The sequence below is a fragment of the Oryctolagus cuniculus genome, chromosome 9 (assembly GCF_051225735.1).
Source record: "Oryctolagus cuniculus isolate XC-2025 breed Fujian yellow rabbit chromosome 9, ASM5122573v1, whole genome shotgun sequence".
Lineage (NCBI taxonomy): Eukaryota > Metazoa > Chordata > Mammalia > Lagomorpha > Leporidae > Oryctolagus > Oryctolagus cuniculus.
The window spans coordinates 63,989,111-64,014,110 of NC_142875.1; the positions used below are offsets into that span (position 1 = coordinate 63,989,111).

At 46.8% G+C, this 25,000-nt stretch overlaps 1 long non-coding RNA gene across 1 annotated transcript; it reads right to left on the reverse strand.

Annotated features, from left to right (window-relative positions):
* Positions 1-624: 624 nt before the first annotated feature.
* Positions 625-17,231, reverse strand: LOC149124580 (uncharacterized). Its single transcript, XR_016212910.1, has 2 exons — positions 17,037-17,231; positions 625-1,050 (listed from the first exon to the last, which is right to left on the reverse strand). It is a non-coding gene; the product is annotated as an uncharacterized LOC149124580 (long non-coding RNA).
* Between the last annotated feature and the right edge of the window lie 7,769 nt (positions 17,232-25,000).

Sequence of the window (25,000 nt, forward strand, 5' to 3'; positions counted from 1 at the left end):
GACGACATGCACCAGGAACATCTATGGGGAACATCTAAGGGAACCCGTGCAGCCCCCGAGAGAACCGGCCGGCGGGGTGCCGCTCCCCTGCGGAAGTGGGGAATGTGGCCAGGGGGAACTGCCCTTCCACGGAGGTGGAAGGGATAGTAGCCAACCCGGGAAGAACCAGCAGCAAACCCGGGGAGGGCCGAGCAGACGAAAGAACAGCGCAGGGTTCAGTGTTGCTCCTCCACGAAGAGGGGGAGCGACAGGCATTTTTTAAACAAAGGTAAAATTAGACCTTTTTATTGACCCACTTTGTCAAACTACCACCCCTAAGATTCTAATAACGACGCAGTAGGGGACATGGCTTCCGATGTGGTCTCCTAGGCACGTGGCTCAGTAGTTCTGCCGAGAGAGTTGTGAAACCTGCACATTGTCTTTGGCAGAGTGAAGGTCCTAGAGGGCCTTGATCTTGAGTAGGGGGAGATGTTAATGCAGGTATCAGGTTCCGGGTGGCCACTGTGTGACGCTGGGAGATGCGAGCGGAGGAAATGATTCATTTCCACAAGATCCCTGGCTTGTGGAAGTGTCTGGCCCTCCCTCACTCTCTCATGAATTATAACTAAAATAGAAGCATCACAATTAAGGGGGCAGACACTTTGTATTCATTAATTTATTTAATCCTCACAACTCTGTGCGGTCATTTGCCCCCATTTTACAGATGAGAAACTAAAGCCCTGAGACTTAGAGACCTGTGACGCTGTGGGGCCTGCCTACACCCCACCGTTGTCTGACTCCAGCGTTTCACTCTTTCCTTGGCATTGTCTTACAGTCTCATGTATCTAACTCACGGGTAATATTAGAAAGAATATTGTAAGAAGGTGGCAGGTTCCAAAATCCCAGAGACCCTGAAAGGTGAGCGCTGGCTATGGCTGGACTCCAGAGGACCGGAACGTATTTCTGGCTCTCAAGCATTTGCATTGTGAATTTGGAGACTGAACTGAGCACTGTTTTGGCCTGAGTTTACCTTCATTTCACAGTGTCTTCAAACTGTTTTGGTAGTACAACCTATCAGTAAAAAGAAAAAAAAGGAAAAAAAAAAAGTTTAGCCTCCTCATTCATGGAATATTTCTCTTGTTATAAAGTTATCTACATATATAACTATGCTAGCATGTTGTGTATGTTAAAATATTTACAAAAATAGAAATATCAAGAGGTTGAGAAGAACAACTGTAACTCTGCTCTCCTTAATGTTTTTAATTGGGCTCCACTTCATCTTTCCTCATGTCTGCTCTACTATACTCTTGCTGTTGACTTGTCCTTGTGGTTTTTTTTTTTTACCAGCTTTTTAATAAAGAAAAGATTTATTTATTTATTTGAAAGAGTTATATGTAGAGGCGAGGAGACACGGAGAAAGAGAGATCTTCCATCCACTAGTTCACTCCCCAGATGTTCCCAATGGCCAAGGCTAAACTAGGCTGAAACCAGCCCAAGAACTTCATCCAGGTCTCCCACGTGGGTGCAGGGCCCCGAACACTCAAGCCATCTTCTGCTGCTTTCCCAGGTGCATTAGTAGGGAGCTGGATCAGAAATGGAGCAATCATGGCAGGAACAGCCCCCATATGGGCTGTTGGCATTGCAGCTTCATCCACTGTATCACAATACCAGCCCCCTGGTACCAGCTTTACTTTGATCCCATTAGAAAAACATTTTCTAGTCATTATCCTAGTTTGGTCAGGTTTCATTTTATTAAAACTAGGTTACCATACCTGCAAATCCATGCAATCCGCCACACATAAACAGCATTGTCCCAATATACCAAACATTAGTACATGATGACAGTGCTATTAATCCCTCCAACTTGTGGGGTTCACTTGGCTTTCTCCTCTATTATTCAGCACACCTGACTTTCTGATAAGTGAGCTGAGAGAGGAGACCAGCGTGAATCCGTTTATTAAATAAAATCTAACTTCTGTCTTCCTTTAGACCAAAATAAGTCTAAGTTTGAATATTTTTTGTACTGTGCTCCAAAGGATGGTCTTATATGTCCTCTAGGTGCAAACAACTCACATTAGAGGCAGCTGATCCCAATAAGCATATACTTTACCCCAAAACAGGGGAAACATAGCAGTTGATGTTGTGTGCTCCATTACACAATGTCGAGTTAGTGAGAAGGATAAACTTGCCTTTAAGAAAAATATTTGTGCATCTCTAAACTATTTTTGCTGCAAGAATTGAGAGAACCTATAAGTGTGGCTGACGGTAATAAAAGCAGGGAAGCAGAATAAGTGTGAGCTCTCTACACTTCTAAAGACAGCCTATTCCCTCCCGCACCTTGGATATTGAGCTCAGTCCTGGGTCAGAGGGAGGAGGCTCCTTTGTTGGGCCTCTGGTCAAATAACCCAGATGAGTCTTGGATCCATTCAGAATAGTCTTCTCTGAGTATGTTTTCTCATCTGAAGCCATGTTTATCAGTGTACCCCAGAACAAGCTAGACCCAGTTCCCAGGATGTTTTTATTAGTGTACCCCAGAACAAGCTAGGCCCAGTTCCCAGGAGGGAGAGCAACCTTGGGCTGATCCAGACAAGCTCAACCTCGGCGTGGACCACAGGAACAGCTCCTGAGAGCCTAAGTGGGTTCCAACCCAGCCTAAGGGTTTTGGATGGAAATGAGTCAACTTCAGGAATGAAGGAAATCTGTAGTCAGCTCCCCTGGAAGCAGGGTGCTGGCTGGCCATGCATGTGGGAGACTGATATTGAATTTGAGGCTCCTGGCTTCAGCCTGGCCCACTTCAAGATGTGAGCAGTTGGGAAGTGAACCAGTACATAGAAGATCTCTGTCAAACAAATTAAATAAATAGTTTTTAAAAATAAAAATTTTCATGTTTACCTCAAATTCTTCACTTTCAAACTTTGATAGTTCTCCTTGATTCTTTAATTTTAGCATTATCTGTTTACTTCCTACTACAGAGGATTTGGGTTAAGCTTAATATTCAATATTCCTTGCCCTACTCCCTCCCTCACCCCTATTATTTCCTGTCCTTTCTGTACTTTCAGTGTTGACATTTGAGTAAAATCAATATTCAGTTGACATCACCTTAATAATAAAAGCACTGTTGACAGCTGAGCCACGTTGTATACTGTGATTACTTTTCTTTTGCTGCACAGCTCTTTCTTTTCCTTAGAAAATGCTTTACAGAATTAATAACAGTTCTATGGTGTGCTTGATAAGATTGTCTTAATAAGTTTGTCACTAAGCATATTGCATGCATCTTTCCTTGACCTTTATGCCCTTGGAATCTCAGGAGTTGTATTTTTTTTTTAAGATTTATTTTTTTATTTGAAAGTCAGGATTACATGGAGAGAGGAGAGGCAGAGAGAGGTCTTCCATCAGCTGGTTCACTCCCCAGATGGCTACAACAGCTGGAGCTATGATGATCTAAAGACAGGAGCCAGGAGCTTCTTCCAGGTCTCTCATGCGGGCGCAGGGGCCCAAGGACTTGGGCCATCTTCCAGTGCTTTCCCAGACCATAGCAGAGAGCTGGATCAGAAGTGGAGCTTCCAGGTCTCGAACCAGCGCCCATATGGGGTGCTGGCACTGTAGGCAGTGGCTTTACTTGCTACGCCACAGCAGAGAACCCTCAGGGGTTGCATTTTCTTGAAGAATTCTCTTTGAAGATTTCTGGCTGTGTAGAATGACTTGGTAGCTCTGTTTTCTTTTCTTTCTTTTCCTTATTTTAAAGATTCATTTTATTTATTTGAAAGGCAGAGTTACAGAGAGGCAGAGGCAGAGCAAGAACAAGAGCAAGAGTGAGAGAGAGAGTGAGAGAGAAAGAGATCTTCCACCTGCTGGTTCACTCCCCAGATAGCCACAATGGCTGGAGCTGGGCCTATCTGAAGCCAGGAGCCAGGAGCTTCCTCCAGGTCTCCCACCGGTTCAGGGGCCCAAGGACCTGGGTCATCCTCCACTACTTTCCCAGGCCACAGCAGAGAGCTGGATCGGAAGTGGAGCAGCCAGGACTCAAACCAGTGCCCGTATGGGATGCCGGCGCTTCAGGTGGCAGCTTCACCACAGCATTGGCCCCGCTAGCTCTGTTTTCAACATTGGTTCCCTACCTTTGCTTTCACAGGTAACTCATGCTGCAAATTCTTGGGTCTTCCCAAGAGTCTGCGTGCAAAGCAAGTCTCTCCCCAGCTTCATTCGCTGTTGGCTTGGGATTTAGCTTTCTTGCTTAGATATGTTATCCCAGTGTGTCCGGTTGTCCAAAATGTAACACTGTTTTCCCATTTTATTAATACTTGTATGTGAAAATCATGTACCACCATGTGTGCTTCAAACAAACAAAAATCTTCTGAACCTACCTCTTAGTGGTTTTAACCTGAAAATCTCAGTCCTCCACCCTGTTCTAATATTGTCTTGAGTATTATTTACACATTTGTATTTATAAATATATTTGTCAATTTTATATTTTATATTTTAAACTCATCCGGATCAATAAGATTAATGAAACCATGATTGGATTAGTGAGTTGTTTTTCTAAAATATACCAATTTCTGCTTTTAAAAAATCTGGTGCATCACCAGTGGTGTGCAAGGACTCACAGCTCTGCTCCATTGCAGAAACCAAGGTCCTGAGAGGTTATATGGCCTTGCCTTAGGGCTAGCAAATGACAGAGCCAGGGCATTCTTTGCAGCCTCTAAATTCCCTGCTTGTTCCTTACAACTCAGCCCCACTGCCTGAGCCTCTGTGAGATGAGCTCTAGTTGTAACTGGATACCCTACTTCTCTGAGCTGTCCACCACCACACTAGCCAATGCCCCCCTCCCCAACTACAGCCCTTGCTTGAAGCTAACAGTTCCCAAAATGCCCCCACTTCAGCCCTGAATAGGGCGCTGCATTGGTGGAAAAATAAATGAGGTCAGTATTCTTTTCTACTCATCTGACAAGAATGGCTACTTATTAAGTAAGCAAACTTTCCAACGTGGCTTCCAAAAATCTTACTCATTCCAAAATTAATGAGGAGGGGCCCCAGAGGCATGCACGCTCTTTTCTTTGCTGAGCACAATGTATAGGACTTCCAAGGGCCAGCCTCTTCCTAACGGAAAGTAGTACTGTTTGTAAATGGCAGAATTGGTTTGTAAACACAATTTGTTCCAAACTCATCATTTAAATAGAAATGGCCCAAAGCCAGCATTACTTCAAGCCTAGGAATTCTCACATCATTTGTCCTCACCAACAAATTCCACAGCACCAAATTTAGCTGGGTGAGACCAGCAGGATGCTGAAAATACTTCCTCTGCTGTTATCTAGCATTGTTTAATAAAAGAGGAGCAGATGTTGAACTACAGAGACAGGTTAAATGTTGAAATTACAAATGCCAGTATGACTAATGAGAGCCAGAATAAAAGGCACACATTTTTAGAAGGACAAACATCATTTGAAATAGCACTCTGGAGTTTGCTTTAACAAGCCTTGATCTGTGCAATATGTTTTATGATGCCATAGCAAGTACAGTGTAAGAAACTTTTATGTCTTCCTTCTTTGTGCTGTTGTGATAGGTTTTGTTTCAACATATGTTATAAATCCTGCCATAATCTGATTCTGTTTGCTTTACATATTTGATCATCTTTTAAAGAAATTATCCATATAGTTACTGTTTCCTATGATATTCAGTCATTTATGTAGATCCTTTTCCTGTGTAGTATCCTGCCTGAAAACTTATCATCATCAATGTTTCTTGTAGTACAGATTCCTAGTGATGAATCCTTTAGCTTTTGTTGTTTGAAAAGTTTTTGTTTTACTTCTGTTTTAAAACATTTTTGCTGGATATAAAATTTTCTGTTAACACTTTTTCTTTCATTATTACTACATTTTCTTCTGGATTATGTTGTTTCTACAAGAAATCTGCTGTAGTTTTTGTTATTGTTCCTATGTATGTAAAGTGTCCCTTTTTCTCTGGCTGCTTCTAAGATTTCCCTGTTAGCCTTGGTTTGCAACCATTTGATCATAGTGGGCGGATGTGGTACAGCCAGTGAAGCCGCCATTTGTGATGCCAACATCCCTTTTAGGAGTGCTGGTTTGAGTCTAGGGTGCTCTGCTTCCAATCCAGCTCCCTGTTAATGCACCTACGAAGGGAGTAGAAGATGGCTCAAGTCCTTGGGTCCCTGCCACCCACGTGGGAGACCAGGATGGAATTCTCAGATACTGGCTTCGGCCTGGCCTAACCCTGGCTGTTGCAGGTATTTGAGGAGTTAACCAGCTGTTGGAATATGTCTCTGTCTCTTGTTCTGCTTTTCATATAAATAAATAAATATTTTTAAAAATGCACAATTTGATCATGGTGTGCCTTGGTATGATTTTCTTACTATCTATTCTGCTTGGTGTTGGGCTCCTTGGTTCTTTCAGTTTATGGTTTTCATCAAAGTTGGAATGTTTTTATCCATTATTTTTTCAATACTTCCTCTCTCTTTCCTCATACCAATTTCTTGTCCTAATTGTTTCACACATATAATCCACGTACAGATGTAAAATCCACAAGTCATTCTTTTTTTTTTTTTTATCTTTTTTATGTCTGTGCTTCATTTTGGATGTTTTCTCTGTCTTCAAATTCATTTATCTTTTCTTCTGCAGTATTCAATTAGCTATTAATCTTGTTCATTATTTTTCCTTTATATTATTGTATTTTTATTTTTATATGTACTCTTTAGGTCTTCTTTATATTATCAACTTATCTTTTTATTGTGTTCATGTTTTTCTTTCCTGTCTTGTAGATGAGAAGCAAAATAGATGTTCTGACGTTCTTGTCTGTGAGCTAACTCATCATTTTTGTAATTTCTGCTTTTGTTTCTGTTGATTGCTTTTCTTTCCAGTTACGAGAAATGGTTTCCTGCTTCTTTGCATGCCTGGTAATTTTTTACTGGGTACCTGACATTGGGATTCTACACTGTTGGTAACTCGATTTGGTTGCATTATTTTCTATAGTGTCAAGCTTTATTCTGGCACATAATTAAGTTATTCGGGATAATTGGATTCTTTCAAGCCTCCTAAGCTTTGTTTTGGTTGGGCCAGGGCAGCCTGAAGTTCCAGGACCTCTCACTCTCTCTTCTGAGGTCTATAGGAGGGCTTTCCACTCTGGCTGTGGGGACACAAACTATTCCTAGCCCTGGGTGAGCCCCAGGACTTTTCCAGTCTGCTGTTTCTGGGTGGTTCTTTCCCTTCAGATAATTTCCTCTTGCAGGTGGATACTCAACCAAGCCTCAAAGGGACCCCTCTGCAGATCTCGTGCTCTCTCTCGCTCTCTCTCTCTCTCTCCAGCTCCCCCACTCAGTGGCTTTGCTGTCTGTTGGCCTTGATCTCTGGCTTCACATCTCAGTGAGACGCCTGAGCTCTGGTTCTCCTCCCTGCACAGCAGCCTGGAAACTATTTGAATCTCCTCCTTTCTGATCAGACCACAGTTCTGTGCTTCCTGTAGTCAAAAATCTGCAAACTTTTGTGTGTCCAGATAGGCTAGTTGATTTTGTCCAGTTTTCTAGTTGCACAAGGCAGGAGAGTGTCTCCATTGCCTGCTACTCCATCATGGCCAGCAACAGAGAAGTGTTTTTGATCCCCTAAAATGAATATTTGTGGTTGGAAAAATGTGTTCTCTACAACTTTTCCTAATGGTTCTACCATTTCCTACCAAGTTTAAAGTTATTAATAATCATGTTGGAATCTTTATTTTGGTCACATTAGCAACAAGCATCTGTTTCTATTTCCTTTCCTGACATCTGCTGGATTCCTAAGGGAAGAGAGAGTCAAACACTTGTTTCCTAGGTTTAAGGCTCATTGATTCATTTTTTTAAAAAGATTTATTTATTTTGAAACTCAGAGTTATATATAGAGAAGGACACACACACACACACACACAGGTGGGGGCAAGAGAGAAAGAGAGAGAGAGAGATCTTCTCTCTACTGGTTCACTCCCTAGATGACCACAATAGCCAGGGCTGGGCTGGGTTGAAGCCAGGAGCCAGGAGTTTTCTTTGAGTCTCCCATGTAGATACAGGGACCCAAACACCTGGGCCATCTTGTGCTGCTTCCAGGTCATTAGCAGGGAGCTGGATCAGAAGGGGAGCAGCCAGAGCAGGAAACAGCATCCATATGTGGTACCTGCATCTCAGGGGGCAGCTTAACCTGCTACACCACAATGCCAGCCCTTCACTGATTCACTTTATGTGATGGTGACTAATATTTTAATGCTTAGGTCAGCACGCATTGTGATTATCTGATACAGACTATAGTTGTTGGAACTGATATATAAAAAGTTTCTCTTGAGCAACCCTCTTCTCTTTTTCTTCTCCCATGATACCCCTGGTCCCTGGCTTCAGGCCTTTAGTAACTCATTTCCTTGGCTCTCCAGAATCCCTTCCAGCAGATCCACAGACAGGATTGTCCTGTGTCAACATTATCTTTTCTTCTTTCTTATAAAGTGGATAAACTCCAATGATCTCACAGGCTTAACCCATTCATACTAGGAAGTTTGAAGGTAGGAACTAAATCTTGGTTTTGGTGTTTCATCAGCTTCTAGAACACCATGGGACATAATCTTGAGCGGACAAGAGCAGGAAATTCAGAGCTACTGCTTTCTTGTGTGTCCTCTGCCTTCTATGGGATTCCGCACAAAGCAAGACAGAAGGAGAGGCTCCTTTTTCCCTTGGTCCCATTTTCCTAGTGAGGACGCTGCCTCTTATCTGGTCTCTGTAATGGAAGGGGTTGGGGTAGCCCCTGGCAAGGTTGATTTTGGCTTCTTCCCAATAACCCAGTTCTTCTATGCTGTCCCACCTGGTGAAGTTGAATCGCCAATGGTCTAATAATTTCATTCCCCTATAAGTATTTTCTGCTAAATATCAAGTTAATAATCTATATTTGTCAAATATTTATCCTAAGTCTCTATTCCTGAATTTTTATGACATTTATTCTTTTAAGTTTCACTGATTTTTCACTATATCCCACGAGCAATTTGTCACCTGATTGAATTGACAGATTCACTTCAGCTCTCAAGGACTTGCTTCCATAAAAAAGAAAATCAGTTTCTGTAAAAGTGAACTTGCAAAAAGAAGTCACCTTGGCATGGGGAGTCTGGACCTCCCATAGCCACGATTGGGACAGGGATAAGAACAAAGGCCCTTCAACTACAACAGAAGATATCTCATTTCTCCCACTTTGCCCTGTGGTGAACAGGATGAGTGACTGGCTACCAGGCCAGGCTAAAAAAACTCAATAGGCATGAAACGGTTTGTTCTCAGATGCCTCAGTCCTTCTAAACCATTCTCAACTGTTCCCCACCTTGCTTTCCACTGCAGTGAAATGTGGTCATTCCATCCACCTCTGCACACCCTAGGGTCCATACTACTCTTTTTCTTTCTCCTTGTATCTCTTGCTCCAAAATCAGAAGCATAGCATATTTTCTTTTTTTTTTTTTTTCCCTTCTCTCATGGTACCCATTACTAGATCACAAGAAATGTGTGATATTGTATACAAGCTAAATTCATACACATCACAAGTCCTGGTGAGAATTAACATGGACGTATGTATCAGACTGTCAACAGATGGCTTTTGTCTGCTAGACAATATGGCTTGGGTGTGGCTGACACACACTTTCACTCAAACGTAGGACACAAGACTTAGGTTGGGCAATCAAAGTGGTTCAAGGATGAACAGAGCCTTCCCCAGGATTTTCCTGGAATGATTTAACAATGAGCGCTCTCTCTGCTTTGTTTGCCAGCTGTGAAGACACAAAGCCAGAGATCTTGGGGATCATCTTTGCCACTGAGTGAGGAGAACAAGAATGAGATGCCACAGGAAATGTGCAGAGAAAAGAGAGGCAGCATATTTTCATGACACATGGTCTGGGCTCCTGGACTTCAGGACTTCCATGTGCTCTTGGGTTTCCCCATAACCTATTGTTTGTGTTTTTGCTTCAATTAGTTTTTTTTTTTTTTTTTTTGACAGGCAGAGTGGACAGTGAGAGAGAGAGAGAGAAAAGTCTTCCTTTGCTGTTGGTTCACCCTCCAATGGCCGCCGCAGCCGGCGCACCGCGCTGATCCGATGGCAGGAGCCAGGTACTTATCCTGGTCTCCCATGGGGTGCAGGGCCCAAGCACTTGGGCCATCCTCCACTGCACTCCCTGGCCACAGCAGAGAGCTGGCCTGGAAGAGGGCCACCGGGACAGAATCCGGCGCTCCGACCGGGACTAGATCCCGGTGTGCCGGCACCACAAGGCGGAGGATTAGCCTAGTGAGCCGCAGCGTCGGCCATCAGTTAGTTCTAATTGGGTTTCCATCACTAGGAGTTTTAGGTGGACTTTTTACCTGAAGTATCAGGTTGCAGGTAAGATCTAAGGCAAATGGTGAAGTACCTGTCAGGACGGCTGGCGCTGACACTGTGGCCGCCCTCTCGCCACAGCCTTGCTGCTACATGCATTAAGAGAATGCAGCTAGGGGGGAGGAAGTGGAGCTGAGCCTCCACACGTGGGGACCAAGCCCGGGACATGGGTGTACCCAGGATGCACTGCCCTAACCTATGGGTTCCTTTCGCTTCTACACGCAACCTCATGTACCTGCACGAGGGAGGGAAAATGGGCAGAGCCACTTCACGCTGACTTGAACACAGACCAGAATCTCCCTCTCTGTGCCCTGCTGGCCTGAACTTTCATGGCACTCACACCCTAATGATAAGGCAGAGTGGCAGCTACATATTTCCCAATGTCCCCGTTCCTCAAGTCCTTGGGACGTTTTCCCTGTGGAATTCCAGGACCGCAGGCAGGTGTTATGGGGGAGCAGGTGGCCAGGAGAGGGGAGCACCCCATGGCATCTCGGTCTGATGGATTCCTTGGGAAACTTATGGCCTCCTTCCTTTCCACTCCTTGCCTTTGGCTTCCCTCTCCCAGTTGTCCTTTGGCAGAGGAGCAGAATGCTGATGAGATACCCCTTGGACCCCTTCCAGAAGAGCCTCCAATTAGGACAATTAGGTGAGAGCCAGAGGACAATGTAGTGAGTGTGCCGTGGTGCCAACTCCTGGTCTCCCAGGGCGAGAAGCCAAGTTGCAGCTCCGCTACTGATGTGCCCCGAGGGGGCGCTCAAGCAAACTGGCACAGGAAGAAATCAGCCTTCCTTTGGGACAACACTCCAGGATGTCCCACAGAGTGCAGGCTTATATAAATGTGTCTAGAAGAGTGTCTGCCTAGTATTTGTCAGTTATCAACTCCATTTGCAGGTTGCCAAGATGAGTTGATAGGAACCGCATCACCGAGGGACAGATCATGTCAAAACCTGTTTTGAAAGTCAAACTTTTGAAAAACCAATATTGCAGGGAGAGCCGTAAAGGTAAACTTTCTGTGAGTGACTACCACATGGTCAGTGCTTTTGTAGACAACTGCTCTCTCTGCAAGGTGGGTCTGGTTCCCATTTTCTGAGATTTTAAATAACTACAAAGCTGCAACGTTGAATGTCTGGACGGAATCTTTCTTCGACATCAGAGTCTTGTTACTCCATCATGCTACTTCCCAAAAGCCAATGAGCCCCCCGCCCTCCATGCCACTCACACACACGTGACCAAGGAAGGCAAAAGAGACCGTGACCCCTAGCAGTCAGGACTCTCCTTTCCCAGGGAACCTGTCCTCTGCCTCCATTTTCAATATCCTTAAAACCCTGGGGAATGAGCCTCCTCCTCCCCATACTCGACTACGGTGGCTCGCACGGTTTCACCCAATGAGAGGAGAGATCCCTGGGGAAGGGGAACACCTGGGCTTCTGTGCTAAGCTGCCTAATTGCCTTTTTCCTTTCACTATCTCAAACTGCTTTAATCTTTCATTGTATGTTGATTTTTCTTCAAATTATAATAAAGTCTACATAACATAGAATTGACCCATCTCACCGTTTGTAAGAGTGCAGTTCAATGGCATGAAGCACATTTATGTTGTGCAGTCATCACCACCATCCGTGTCCAGAACTTTTCCATTCGCCCCAACTCTACCCATTAAATGCAAATTCCCCATTTCAGCTTCCCCTTGCCTCCACAACCAGCATTCTACTTCCCTGTCTCCATAAATTTGACTACCCAGTAAAACTTATGGAACATCTGAATGTAGGTAAAATCATGAAGTATTTGGCATTTTGTGTCTGGCTTATTTCACTTAGCATAATGTCTTCAAGGTTCTGTTAGCATCTATCAGACTTTTTAAGACTAAATAATATTCCATTATGTGGACATCCCACCTTGTGTTTATCCGCTCATCCATCAGTGGACCCAATCCACTCTTTTTTTTTTTTTTTTTTTTTTTTTTTGACAGGCAGAGTGGATAGTGAGAGAGAGAGAGAGACAGAGAGAAAGGTCTTCCTTTGCCGTTGCTTCACCCTCCAATGGCCACCGCGGCCGGCGCACCGCACTGATCCGAAGGCAGGAGCCAGGTACTTATCCTGGTCTCCCATGGGGTGCAGGGCCCAAGCACTTGGGCCATCCTCCACTGCACTCCCTGGCCACAGCAGAGAGCTGGCCTGGAAGAGGGGCAACCGGGACAGAATCCGGCGCCCCAACCGGGACTAGAACCTGGTGTGCCGGCGCCGCTAGGCCGAGGATTAGCCTAGTGAACCGCGGTGCCGGCTCCAATCCACTCTTGAACAAGTCTAGGGGATAGAAAAGGTTTTCTTATTTTGCTCAGAATTCTGTTTCCTTCTAGCCCGGGGCCACAGATCCCAGTTCTGCCTCCTCCAAAGCTACACAAAACTAGTTGAAGACCTCTCCTCCTTGTCAGTCCTGTACTTATTTTAGGGCAATTTCCAAGCTGTCTCTAAGACTTTCTCTCTACAGACATGAGATGAGACCCGAGGGGCTGCTTCACTGGAAAGTTATCTTGTGTCTGTTCATTCTTTGCCTCAAGCTGACCAGGGATCTAAATTCCACTCACCCCACACCCATGCCCCATTGCCTGGAGACAAGGGTGCTCACCGTTGCAGTCCCCTGGGGGGTGGCGGACCATTCATCACACTCACCCCAGAGCCCAGAGGACCAGGAGAACCTCCTGGAAGCAGGCACCCTGCCCTCACCCTAAGCCCAGCTTCAGAGTGCAAGCCCCGTGCCACCGGTGCTAACCAAGGTAGGGTCACACATCAGCCGTGTGAAACGTTTACAGATTACTCAAAGACACGTTTCTCCCTAGCAAAGTCTCCCCGAGAACACTAGTGGGGATGAAGCCAGAAAGACAGACTACATTGGGCCCTCCCCAGCTGGCCAGTGCCAGTGGCTTGCCCTGAGTGGACAGGGGAGACTTCAGCTCCTGCCTCTCCCCCGGGGAGGAAGGGGCAGATCAGGTTGCCGCTGGCTCCCGCCCCATCCTGAGGAATGGGCTGAGTGACACTGCAGGCCTTTCTCTCCCCGGATATCTTTGAGTCAAGGCGCCTTGTTGACCAAGTGGGTCAGATAAAGGACTGCAGAACCATTGTCCCAACCGCCCAGGGAGGATGTGGCCAACATTCCTAGGTGTGTTTGCAAATATGGCTGAGTGAGAAGGTGCCAGTGACAGCTGCTGGCAAAAGAAGCCCACATTCCAAGATCAGGACTTTCCTCCAGCCACTGGCTACTTCGGATGAAATGCCTTCCAACCCCGGGGTGCATGTGCACACTGCCACATCCAACACAGCAGGTGAATCCTGCACCCCGAACTCGAGCCGCGTGACTTCTGCAACAGGATGGAGTCTATTGCAAAAGGATCCTTCTGTTTTTCCAAGATTTAGTAAGCACTGATTAACAGATTTCTCTGATACATGCTTTTAAGATTCCAGAAACTTTAACTCATTTATTAACTATACACATTATTCCTCTGAATTATACGTCTGACCTCCAAAGTCACAGACAATTGCATGATAAATATTCCCAAAATTCTTACACCAAGGACTTACAGTGAAGTAACAAAATGGGCTGAAAGAAACAATTAAATTAGAAGATATAAACTAGGGAAGTATAAAATTTATCTCTGAGCTTCTACAATAAAAAAAGGGAGGGAGGAACAAAAGTGAGGCTGTGTATATCCCCATTATTTAATTAAAGAGGACACACAGATCCACAGGAAGTGTCACGTTGATAAATTTCAAGTAGGCGTTACCCACAAAAACAGAGTTTAAATACAACTTCATAGGAAGTAGCTCTTACGTATGTAAGACCTACATGTATGTGTGAGCCTGTCTCTGTGTATGTATGACATTTACATCCACCTGTCTAGCACCTATAGTGTCTGTACAGGTATCTCAGAGATTTAAAACAAAACAACACTGCCAGGAGCTTCCATGAGACCTGGTCTCTTCACAGGAAGGAATCTGTGGGGAGGGTGGATTGCAGGTAATCCCCCAGCCCCAGACGCCTGCGTGCTGTCTTGCTCGGGAGCTGAGCTGGTCCTGACAAACCTGGTTGTTTCATCACCTGGGGCTCTGCTGACAGTAGGGCAAGGGGGATTCGGTCCATCCTGCTGCCCTGCAGCCCGGACCCGGGTGTCCGAGGAAACTCTGGCACCCAGAGCGTTTCTCTCTAAACCTTCTCCATGGGCCAAGCCTGGCATATGACCGGGCGCCTGCTCAGCTCCCATTTGGGCTCCGATCCTCAGCTGGCCCTGGAACCCAGCCCCAAACCACAGCTGCCTGGCTTAGGGCCTGGCAATCTGCCTCTTACTGCCAGAATACTCTCTCGCTCTCGCTCTCTCGCTCTCTCTCTCTCTCCCATCAGCTGTTGCCAGGGGTCCTGCCTCCGCTCCACCCTGACGGCCCAGATCAGCCCGACTCCCATGAAGCCACCTGCCTCTGTGTATGTTCCTAACTACCCCATGCCTCCGTCTCTCTGATTAAGGCCGGAGGAAGGTCAGACTCCAGTTCACCAAACCCTTGAGTGGTCCTGATGCAGACTGCCGGTCGTCCTCCATAGACGCCAGCTCGGGCCAAACCTGGAGTCTCTCCTCTCCCTCGCTGACTCCCTGTCTGGGAGGCTAGGAAAGCAGGTGGAGTCCTTGCCTTTCCTGGAAGGTGGACGGGGTGTCCAGGCCCCCAGTGTTGGAGGAGGGGCATTGTAGGGGAGCAGGTGGGGCGCATCGGGGTTACTGCTCTCTCCCACACATAGACTCAGGAGAGACTCAGAGAGGTGAAAAGTCCTCGCACTGCATTGGAGTGAACAAGCTTTGCTGCCTTGCCTGGCCACACTCGGCAGAGACAAGAATGCACATCCCATGGCCACCCTCTTGGAGAAGGACAGAGAGAAGTCGCCTCCAGTGATACCAGTGCCTGAGATAGAGCTGCAGTATCTTCTGGCCCTCGGCGCCCAGCTGTGAGAAGACAATGCTTGGGGAATGGTTCTTGGATACAGCGAGGTTGGGGCTGTCACAGCCTGCTGTGTCCCAGGGAAGAATTCCCAGACTCCTAGCAACGGGCATGGCTGCCCAAGGAACTGTGTGATCTTTGAGGGGTCTATTGGGAAACCCTGGCAAGCCTAGGTTGTTGGAATGTGCCTCTGAGGCTAACAGGTCCCAGAAAGTACCAACCACTAAGACAGCCAGCTACAGATGGGGCCTTTGCTGTGGTGTAGAAGATTAAACCTCCCCATACAGTGCTGGCATCCATATGGGTGCCAGTTCACAGCCTGGCTGCTCCACTTCTCATCCAGCTCTCTGCTATGACCTGGGAAAGCAGTAGAAGAGGGCCCAGGCACTTGGGGCTCTGCACCCATGTGGGAGACCTGGATGAAGCTCCTGACTCCTGGCTTTGGCCTGGCCCAGCCCTGCCTGTTGTGGCCATTTGGGGAGTGAACCTGTGGATAGAAGATTCTCTCTCTCTGTCTCTCTCTCTCTTTCTGTCTGTGTATTTGTGCCTTTCAAATAAATAAATAAATCCTAAGGGGGGGGGACAGCCATGGCTGATGACTGCCCCGTGTGGTGTCACCTGCTCAAAAGAAAGTGACATCTGTAACGGAGCACGGGGATGGGAAGTGATGTTGCACTGCCCGGTCCATAGTGCCAGTCAGTATATGTTCACAACTCCTACCCATCAGAGACACGGCTGACAAGGGGAGAGGGACACAGCCCCAGGGCCAGCAGGTGCACAGGGGGCAGCCCAGGGCTCCTTTGGGGGAAAGTAGACCTATAACCCACATACCTCCTGCTGAGGCCTTGCCTCCCAAAGGGACTTTGAGACGCCATTGCCATGTGGAGAGACAGTTTCCTCTGGGTTCCTAAACATCAGCCTGACTCTGCCTTCCAGGGGGATGTCCCTGGGGACAGTGAAGGGACAGAACTCTGGGGTGGGCAGTGGGGGCTGAGGCAAACCGTGAGAATAAAACTTGGCTGGGTCCGGGCAGTTATCCTCTTCAAAGCACCTGAGCTGCACTCGCCGGCGCCTCTCTTTTGTAACTTAAATTCCAAATGTGTGGGTATCTGTTTTCATGTTGTGATTTAAAAATAGATAAAAGTCATAAATAGTGAGCCGCCCAGCTGAAGTGACCTTCAAACAGAGTAGTAAGAAAGTGCAATTGCCTAGAGAAGTGCCTCTGATTTTAGACATGCCAGAAAGCTGAACAAAATAGAAAGAAAATCCATGATTCAGGCTCAATAAGACAAGGAGTGATTGTGGACAGCTCAGTCATTTGCTTAAAGGAGAAATGCCAAATGCACTGAAATGGTAACCTGCGGTTTGACTGGGGTGCTTTAAGACTGGAAAAAACCGAAGCCAGCCTTTCCCGTGCCCACTTCTCTGCAGCTACACAACCCCAGGCACAGACGGAGGAGTGGCCGCCATTTCTACTGTGAAGAACCCACCTGGCAGGTGGTAGGGTGCAGGGCTAAGGGGGGTGGAGCTGCGGCCTGCACCCTGGCTTAGAGGCCTGCCACCAGGAAGCCACAAGGGGCACGCACACAGTGGTCACAGGAGGGGCTTCCCAGCAGGATGGGAGTAGCAGGGGCGAGATCATTATCAAACAGCAGAAATGGTTCCAAAGCGAACGTTGCTAACAGTTCGAGTTAGTCCACTCGGCTGCTGTAACACATACCATAGACTGGGTGGCTTGTAGACGTGAGGAATTTCTTGCTTGTAGTTCTGGGGGCTGGGAAGGCTGTGATCAAGGTGCTGCCAGAGCCGGTGCCTGGTGGAGGCCTGCTTCGGGCTCACAGGCTAACAGAGTGAGAAGGACTAGCTAGCCCTCTGGGCACTCTCACAAGGGCAGCCATCCCATTCTCCAGGGCTCCACTTCATGACCTGATTGGCTCCCAAAGGCCCGGCTTCCTGCTACCATGCCCTGGCGGTGAGGGTTGTAAACGCTAAGATGTGAGGGTCGGATCTGAACATTCCATCACTGTACTGATGCTGTCCAGACGGGAAAAAGCTCACTGCTCCAACGATAGCCTTGGAAAATCTATAGTCATGCTTAAATCATTTTTGCATGCACTCAGAAAACAGTTCCACAGGTGAAGTGTTACCTGTGCGTGGGAACTGGGAAAACAAGCAGAAACTCCAAGGGCATTGCTTTTCCAAGTGGGGGCCACAGGATCCCTTCCTGCAGAATTCCAGGCCCTCCCCCCGGCCCATGAGGCAGGACCTCTGAGAGCAAGGCCCAGGAACCTGCATTCTAAAGCTTGTAAGTATGCTAATTTTGAAAACCATTAACCCAAAGGCTAAAGACCAAATTGCTAACATTTATCTCACCCTTAATCTTGCAGCCAGGCACTAAGAAACACATTGAATTTGGAATCAAAATGCTCCAGTTAAAATTATGCTACTTAGCCTCGAGCGATTTGCTTAATTTCCTATGGCTCCAATTTTTTTCTCATTCGCAACATGGAAATTCTGCCCAGAGTTGTAAACATTAATTGGCAAAGAATGCGCGAGCATTTTCATCGTCAGCTCTAAGGGTTATATAAATGTTTATTATCATTATTAACTATTGTGCTGACCCCCACAGGGTCAGCACACGGGCCAAAGCTATCACCAGCTCTTACCTGGGCTACGCGAACAATCTCCCTCAAGTCAGGCTTCCCCCCTCTCCTTTCTGTTTCACACTCTGCTGAGGGTACCTCTCTCTTGCTTGTACCCTGGAAAAGCTTCCTGCTGTCTTCGAATATAGTCTAAAATCCTTATTAAGACAGCTCTCACTACCAAGATTGTAAGAAGACTGATAGAACAGAACTGAGGAAAATCCAGAGAAGCAGTGACTGCTCGGCGAGATTGGCTCTAGCATTTGGGGTCCCCAGGCAGGTGAGATGCTGCACAGATCGGGCTCCTGGCTCTGTTGGAAGCCACACACTGAGGGAAGGCAGGACTGGAGACAAAGCCGTGGTCTCGAGGGCAGCCTACGGAAGGAGATAGCACAATCCTACAAAGATAGGCTTTGGGCTGCGTGGTCAAAAGAAATCGTTCTTATTCATAGTGTTATAATAGCACAGTTAAATATAATTTAAGTGGCTAAAAGCACATTTAAATTTTAAACTATACAAAGACACTTGTTGATAGACACTTGTATTGATGGCAGCATTTAAAATTGCTTAAATAAGTGACTTATTTTGAAATAGTTTTATATCGATAGTCCTGGAGGTTCCCAGCTACCCCTCACCTGGCCTCCCCTGTTGTCATCGCCTTACATTACAGTGGCACATTTACCTACAGAAGCCAACGTCCGCGCAACTCCGCTAACCAACCCCAGGCATTACTCAGATGTCCCCAGTTTTCCCACCAATGTCCTGCTCAGGAGCGAATGCAGGACCCAGCCACGTCCTTGGTCTCCTCAGGGCAGACAGCTCCTCTGAGTTTTCTGGGTTTGTGGTGACCTAGGGCTCTGAGGAGTGGAGGTCTGGCACTTTTGCATTTGAAAGCCCCTCCGTTGGATTTTGGTGTTTCTCAGGCTTCCTCCCCAGGAGGAAGAGCACAGAGCACAGACAGGAAGTGCCCTTGGCATCACCCCATATCCTAGAGGCCTTCTGTCAACATTACTTAGGAATACTGTTGGTGCTGGCCTGGATCACCTGGCCCAGGCTGTCCTGACCAGATTTCTCCACCTTAGAGTTCCTTCCCCACCCCACCCACCTCCACTTCCACCTTTTCCACGCTGTACTCTTTTTTAAAGATTTATTTATTTATTTGAAAGTCAGAGTTATAGAGAGGCAGAGGCAGACAGAGAGGTCTTCCATCCGCTGGTTCACTCCAGAGTTGGCCACAACGGCCAGAGCTGCACCAATCCGAAGCCAGGAGCCAGGAGCTTCTTCCAGGTCTCCTACATGGGTGCAGGGGCCCAAGCACTTCTGCCATCTTCTACTGCTTTCCCAGACCACAGCAGATAGCTGGATCAGAATTGGAGCAGCCGGGACTCGAACCAGTGCCCACAGGGGATGACGGCACTGCAGGCAGCGGCTTTACCCGCTACACCACAGCCTGGCCCCTCCACTCTGTACTCTATGGAAGTGTCACACCAGGCACAGCTCACTAGCCCACAGTGTGTGATGCAGGGTGGAGGTGGGGGGGGGCGGGGGGGGGGGAAGGAGGGGATGGCCAACTCCACCCCTGGAGGAGGGAGAATCTACAGGGATTATGTGGAGTTCTTGGTGAGGAAGACTTGCCTCTCCCTCTCCTCAGTGTGCTTATCTCCTGTCACTTGTCTGTTCGGATGAATCTACAGGTACTTACTTCATTCTCTGAGTGTTAACGCAGCACCAGTCGTTTTGTCGCTCGTATTGTTCCAGCTCAGGTCTCTTTCGGGTGGCTTCCTAAGCTCCTTGGCCATGTGCTACTTGTTTGCTTTCAGACATTTCCTTCCTTTCTTTTCTTTAAAAGAAAATATATTTATTTGAAAGAGAGAGAGACAGAGAGACAGAGAGACAGAGATCTTCTGTCCCCTAGGTCACTCTCCAAATAGCTACAATGGCAGGGGCTGGGTCTGTCCAAAGCCAGGAGCCTAGAACTCCATGTGGGTCTCCCACATGGGTGCTGGGGCCCAAGCACCCAGGCCATCTTCCGCTGCTTTCCCAGGCCATAGCAGGAAGCTGGATCAGAAGTGGAGCAGCCGGGACTCGAACCGGCACAACCGGCACTAAAACAGCAGCTTCACCAGCTGTGTCATACAGTGGCCCCTGGTTTGGTTTTGTGTGGTGGGAAACTTATTCATTCATATAACAAAAGCAGAGAGAGAGAGAGAGAGAGAGAAAAGAGAGAGAGAGAGATCTTCTACCTACTGGTCCACTCCCCAAAGGCCTCAGGAACCAGGTCTGGGCTGGCTCACATCCAGGAGCCTGACCATCAGGTGCCCACGTGGATGGCAGGGACTCAGCACCTGGGCCATCTTCCTCTCTTTTCCCAGGAGCATTAGCAGTGCAGCGGGGGCTCAAAGCGACGCTCCCGCATGGGACGCCCGAGTCCCCGGTGTCCCCGGCTGCGCCACAGCGCCTGCCCCGCGTTTCCCCACTTCCTGCCACTAAGAGCTGCTCCAGGCTCATCTTGAATTTTCCCTGCCTCAGTTCTCCATTTGGCCATTTTCCCAAGAAGCCTTGTTTCCTTTAATTGAGGAACGGTATAATAAACAAAGATGTGGGTGATTATTAAAACACTCATTAGTGTTCATTCCTAACTGTAAAATTAACACAAGCTGTTGGTTATTTTCATATATACATTTTCTTTCTTTCTTTTTTTTTTTTTTTTTTTTTTTTTTTTTTTTTTTTTTTTTGACAGGCAGAGTGGACAGTGAGAGAGAGAGACAAAGAGAAAGTCTTTCTTTGCTGTTGGTTCACCCTCCAATGGCCGCCGCGGCTGAAGCGCTGCAGCCGGTGCACCACACTGATCCGAAGGCAGGAGCCAGGTGCTTCTCCTGGTCTCCCATGGGGTGCAGGGCCCAAGCACTTGGGCCATCCTCCACTGCACTCCCGGGCCACAGCAGAGAGCTGGCCTGGAAGAGGGGCAACCGGGACAGAATCCGGCGCCCTGACCGGGACTAGAACCCGGTGTGCCAGCGCCGCAAGGCGGAGGATTAGCCTAGTGAGCCGCGGCGCCGGCCCATATATACATTTTCAAACAACAGAGAAGTATATCAAGTTAGACATGAAAATGTCCCACCTCCTTTTTCCCTGCATCTACTTTCCAAAACCATAGTTTGAGGTGTATTTCTGTGTTTCTAAAAATTTATATATGAATGCATTTCTATGATTTGCCACTTGAAAACTCCTAAAAATTATAAAACAATAAGATTCCAGGATTTTTATTTATTTTTAGAGTTCAGAATTTTTTGTATTTCTTATAATAGGGAAAATGAGAAAGATGATGTTACTTCACCAACAATGGTAGATTAGTTAAAAGTAGTTCATCCATCAAAAATAACCGTGGGGCTGGTGCTGTGGCGCTGTAGGCTAAGCCTCCACCCTCCGCACTGGCATCTTATACGGGCCCCTGTTTGTGTCATAGCTGCTCCTCTTCTGATCCCACTCTCTGCTATGGCCTGGGAAAGCAGTAGAAGATGGCACAAGTGCTTGGACCCCTGCACTCCTGTAGGAGACCCGGAGGAAGCTCCTGGTTCCTGGCTTCGGATTGGCACAGTTCTGGCTGTTGCAGCCATCTGGGGAATGAACCAGTGGATGGAAGACCTTTCTCTCTCTCTCTCTCTCTCTCATCTGTAACTACTGCTCAAAGAAATAAATAAAATCTTAAAAAAAACCCTAAGAACCTGATAAAAAAGAGTGTAGAAAAAATATTTCATTACATGCTTTTTTATTAAATGAAAAACAGATTACAAAATAGTATGTGCAATATTATCCTTCCTTTTTATACAAAACATATTTGCACAGAAAAAATAAGATATTATATCAGTATATCATATTAATCAATTCTGAATGATACTGTAATCCCAGGCGATTTTACCTTTCTTCCTTTCTTTCATACGCATTTTCCAAATTCCCGACAGCAAACATGCGTAACCCTTGAAATAAGGAACCAAAGCAACATAGGCAGTCCACATGTCACACGTGTTAACTGAAACTGTGTATTGAAACCGTCGCAGTTCTGTGATACTTGTAGCCAATATTTCTTTTAAACAATCTTTGTACTTCATGCAGAATCTGAAAAGAAATGTAATACCTGGAATGAATTTTTTTAAAAAAAATGTTTATTTGTTTGAAATCCAGGATGACAGAGAGAGAGACAGACAGACAGAGACAGAGACAGAGAGGGCTCTTCCACCCACTGATTCATCCACAAAATGCCTGCAACAGCCGGGGCTGGGCCAGGCCAAAGCCCTAAGCCTGGGCCTCTATCCATATCTCGCACGTGGGCGGCAGGGACTCAAGTACTTGAGCCATCTTCTGCTACCCCCCAGCATGTGCATCACAGGAAACTGGACTGGGAGCATGCTGTCAGGCCCTTTGATATGGAATGTGACCGTCCCAAGTGGTGGCCCAACCTACTGTGCCACACCTGCCCTTGGAATGGATATTGAATTGACATAACCACTCACACACTCAACAGATATTTTGTTGAGTATTTACTATGCCAGGCACTGTTGTGGGTATCAGGGATATGGGCACCAGTATGTAAGTCCACAGTGTTCCTCCAGTAAATGTGAAGCATTGAAAACAACCTAAGGGGCTAGTGCTGTGGCGCAGCAAATAAAGCAGCCACCTGTGAAACCAGCATACCATTTGGGTGCCAGTTCGAGTCCTGGCTGCTCCACTTCGATCCAGTTCCCTGCTAATGCGACTGGGAAGGCAGCAGAAGATAGCCTAAGTCCTTGGGTATCTGCACCCATGTGGGAGACCCAGAGGAGGCTCCTGGCTCCTGGATTTGGTCTGGCCCAATTCTGGCCTTTGCAGCCATTTGGAAAGTGAACCAGAGAATAGAAGATCTCTCTCTCTCTCTCTTCCCATCCCTGCCCTCTGTAACTCTTCCTTTTGAATAAATTAATAAATAAATCTTAAAAAAAAGAAGAAGAAAAGAAAACAACCTAAACTTCAAAGCCTCATAAGGAAACTGCGGTGTGATCATCAGATGACGCAGTTTGTACCCGTTCGTCCAGGCTTGTCGACCCTGGCAATGTGTCAAATCATACATTGTAATTGAAAAGGAACAGACAGCAAAATAATGTATAGAAAATAATACCTTTTTTAAAAAACAACAATCTGGGTATGTTTGTGTATAAATATTTTTACATCCATAGTCTACCTCTATTTGAGAAAAACCACCTCTCTCACCCATGAAGTGACTGGGGAAGAAGACGGCCTTTGTCTAAGATCTTCATCAGAGTCTTTAAAGTGAAACTTCTAGGAACTTGTTGCACCCTTGGATGGGTACACAGAGGTCTAGAAATAGCTCTGAGATCGAGGCACAGTGGGGACACCTAAAGGTGTTCTGAGTGGATGGAGAAAGTGCGGCTGAAACAGAGTCTGTCTGCTTCCCTAAGCTCTCGGGGTATCCACAATGCAAAAGCCTTGAGTTAATTTCATCTGTGTGTGTGTGCGTGTGTGTGTGTGTGTATGTGAATCAGGAATAGTGACTGAGTCACATATTCAGGTCCACGTCAGTCTGTCCGTGATTAAAGAGCTACAAATGCAAAGAACAAGACCTCAGTGGAGGCGAAGTTGGAGCTAAGGGTGACCACGAGGACAAAAACTTCCCGGAGGACAAAGGCCAGGTCACATCTGTATTTACTTCCTTGGCACCTAGCTAAGTGGCACATTCATTTAAACGTAATGTAATAGAGACCAGGGTATTTGAAAGCCAAGAAGGCTTACTTTTCTTAACATTTCTCTGTATAGAGTCAAGTGTCATATTAGTAAGCACTAGAAGTTTAATCGTATACCCTTTCTGATTTCATCCCCTATGTGTGGGGTCATTAGTTTTGTGATAAGCACAAGCTTACTTGCAGTCACACCTTAGCCTCCATGTCTGTAATTTTCTATTTCAGTGTCTTTGTTCCTCACAATGTCTTCATTATCAACATCAGCATCTGCCCGCTCACCACAGTAAGATGCACACTGGTTCACTGGGTACCAGGCATTGTTCTAAATGCTCTATGTAGGAGCAGGTGTTCTGGCACTGTGCCTTAAGCTGCCATGTTCCATATGGGAGTGCTCGGGATGGAGTGCCACTTCCACTTCTGATCCAGCTTCCTGCTAATGTGCACTCCGGGAGGCAGCAGGTGGTGGTTCAAGTAGTTATGAGACCAGGGTGGAATTCCCAGATCTGGGGAGTCAACCAGCACATGGAAGATCTCTCTCTTTCTCTCTCCAGCTCTGCCTTTCAAACAAATTAAAATAAACCTTAAAAATAAAGAAATTTATGTATATTAATTTCCTTAACCATCACAGCTCATGGGATAATTACAGATGAGGAAGCCAAGCTCTGATAACTAAGTCCCCTTTTATTCTCACCCTATGTACAATCCCCAAGTGCCTTATTTACCCATTTGGCCTCCAAGGTCACTCAGACACTGTTGACACGGGCTTCAATGTAAGCTCCTTTAATTCAAAACCTTTCCGTCCTCCCATATGCCCCTGGACCCTCGGCCAGGACTGTAATGAAGACTTGTCGACAGGCAGAACGAATCTAGCCCGGAGATTTCTGCTCACCTGTGCTCCTAGCATTTCTCCTTGCTTGCTGCACTGCCGCCTCACACCCAGAACGTCCAGAACACAAGTGATCACCCCCAGCTCATGTCCACCCCCGAATAGTCTCTGGTGCTTCCTCTCTCTCCATCAGCAGCCCTATCATATCTCAGACATCTCCATCTCTGTCCCCTGGCTCACCACAGCCAGGCCGGTCCCCAGGTTCCACGGCCCAACCCCCTTCAACAGCTCCTGAGTCCACCTGCTCCTCTCCACTCCTACCCTCGTCTCAGAGCAGATACAAGGCAAAGGCACAGCAAGGTGCAGAGCGGGGGTTCCTGGGATTCCCATCGGAAGTGTGGAGTGGGGTTGCGGGGGCTGAGATTGGCAAGGAAAAGAAAATCATCCTAATCCAAATCTTGTTTCAGTTACAAATTGACAGAGG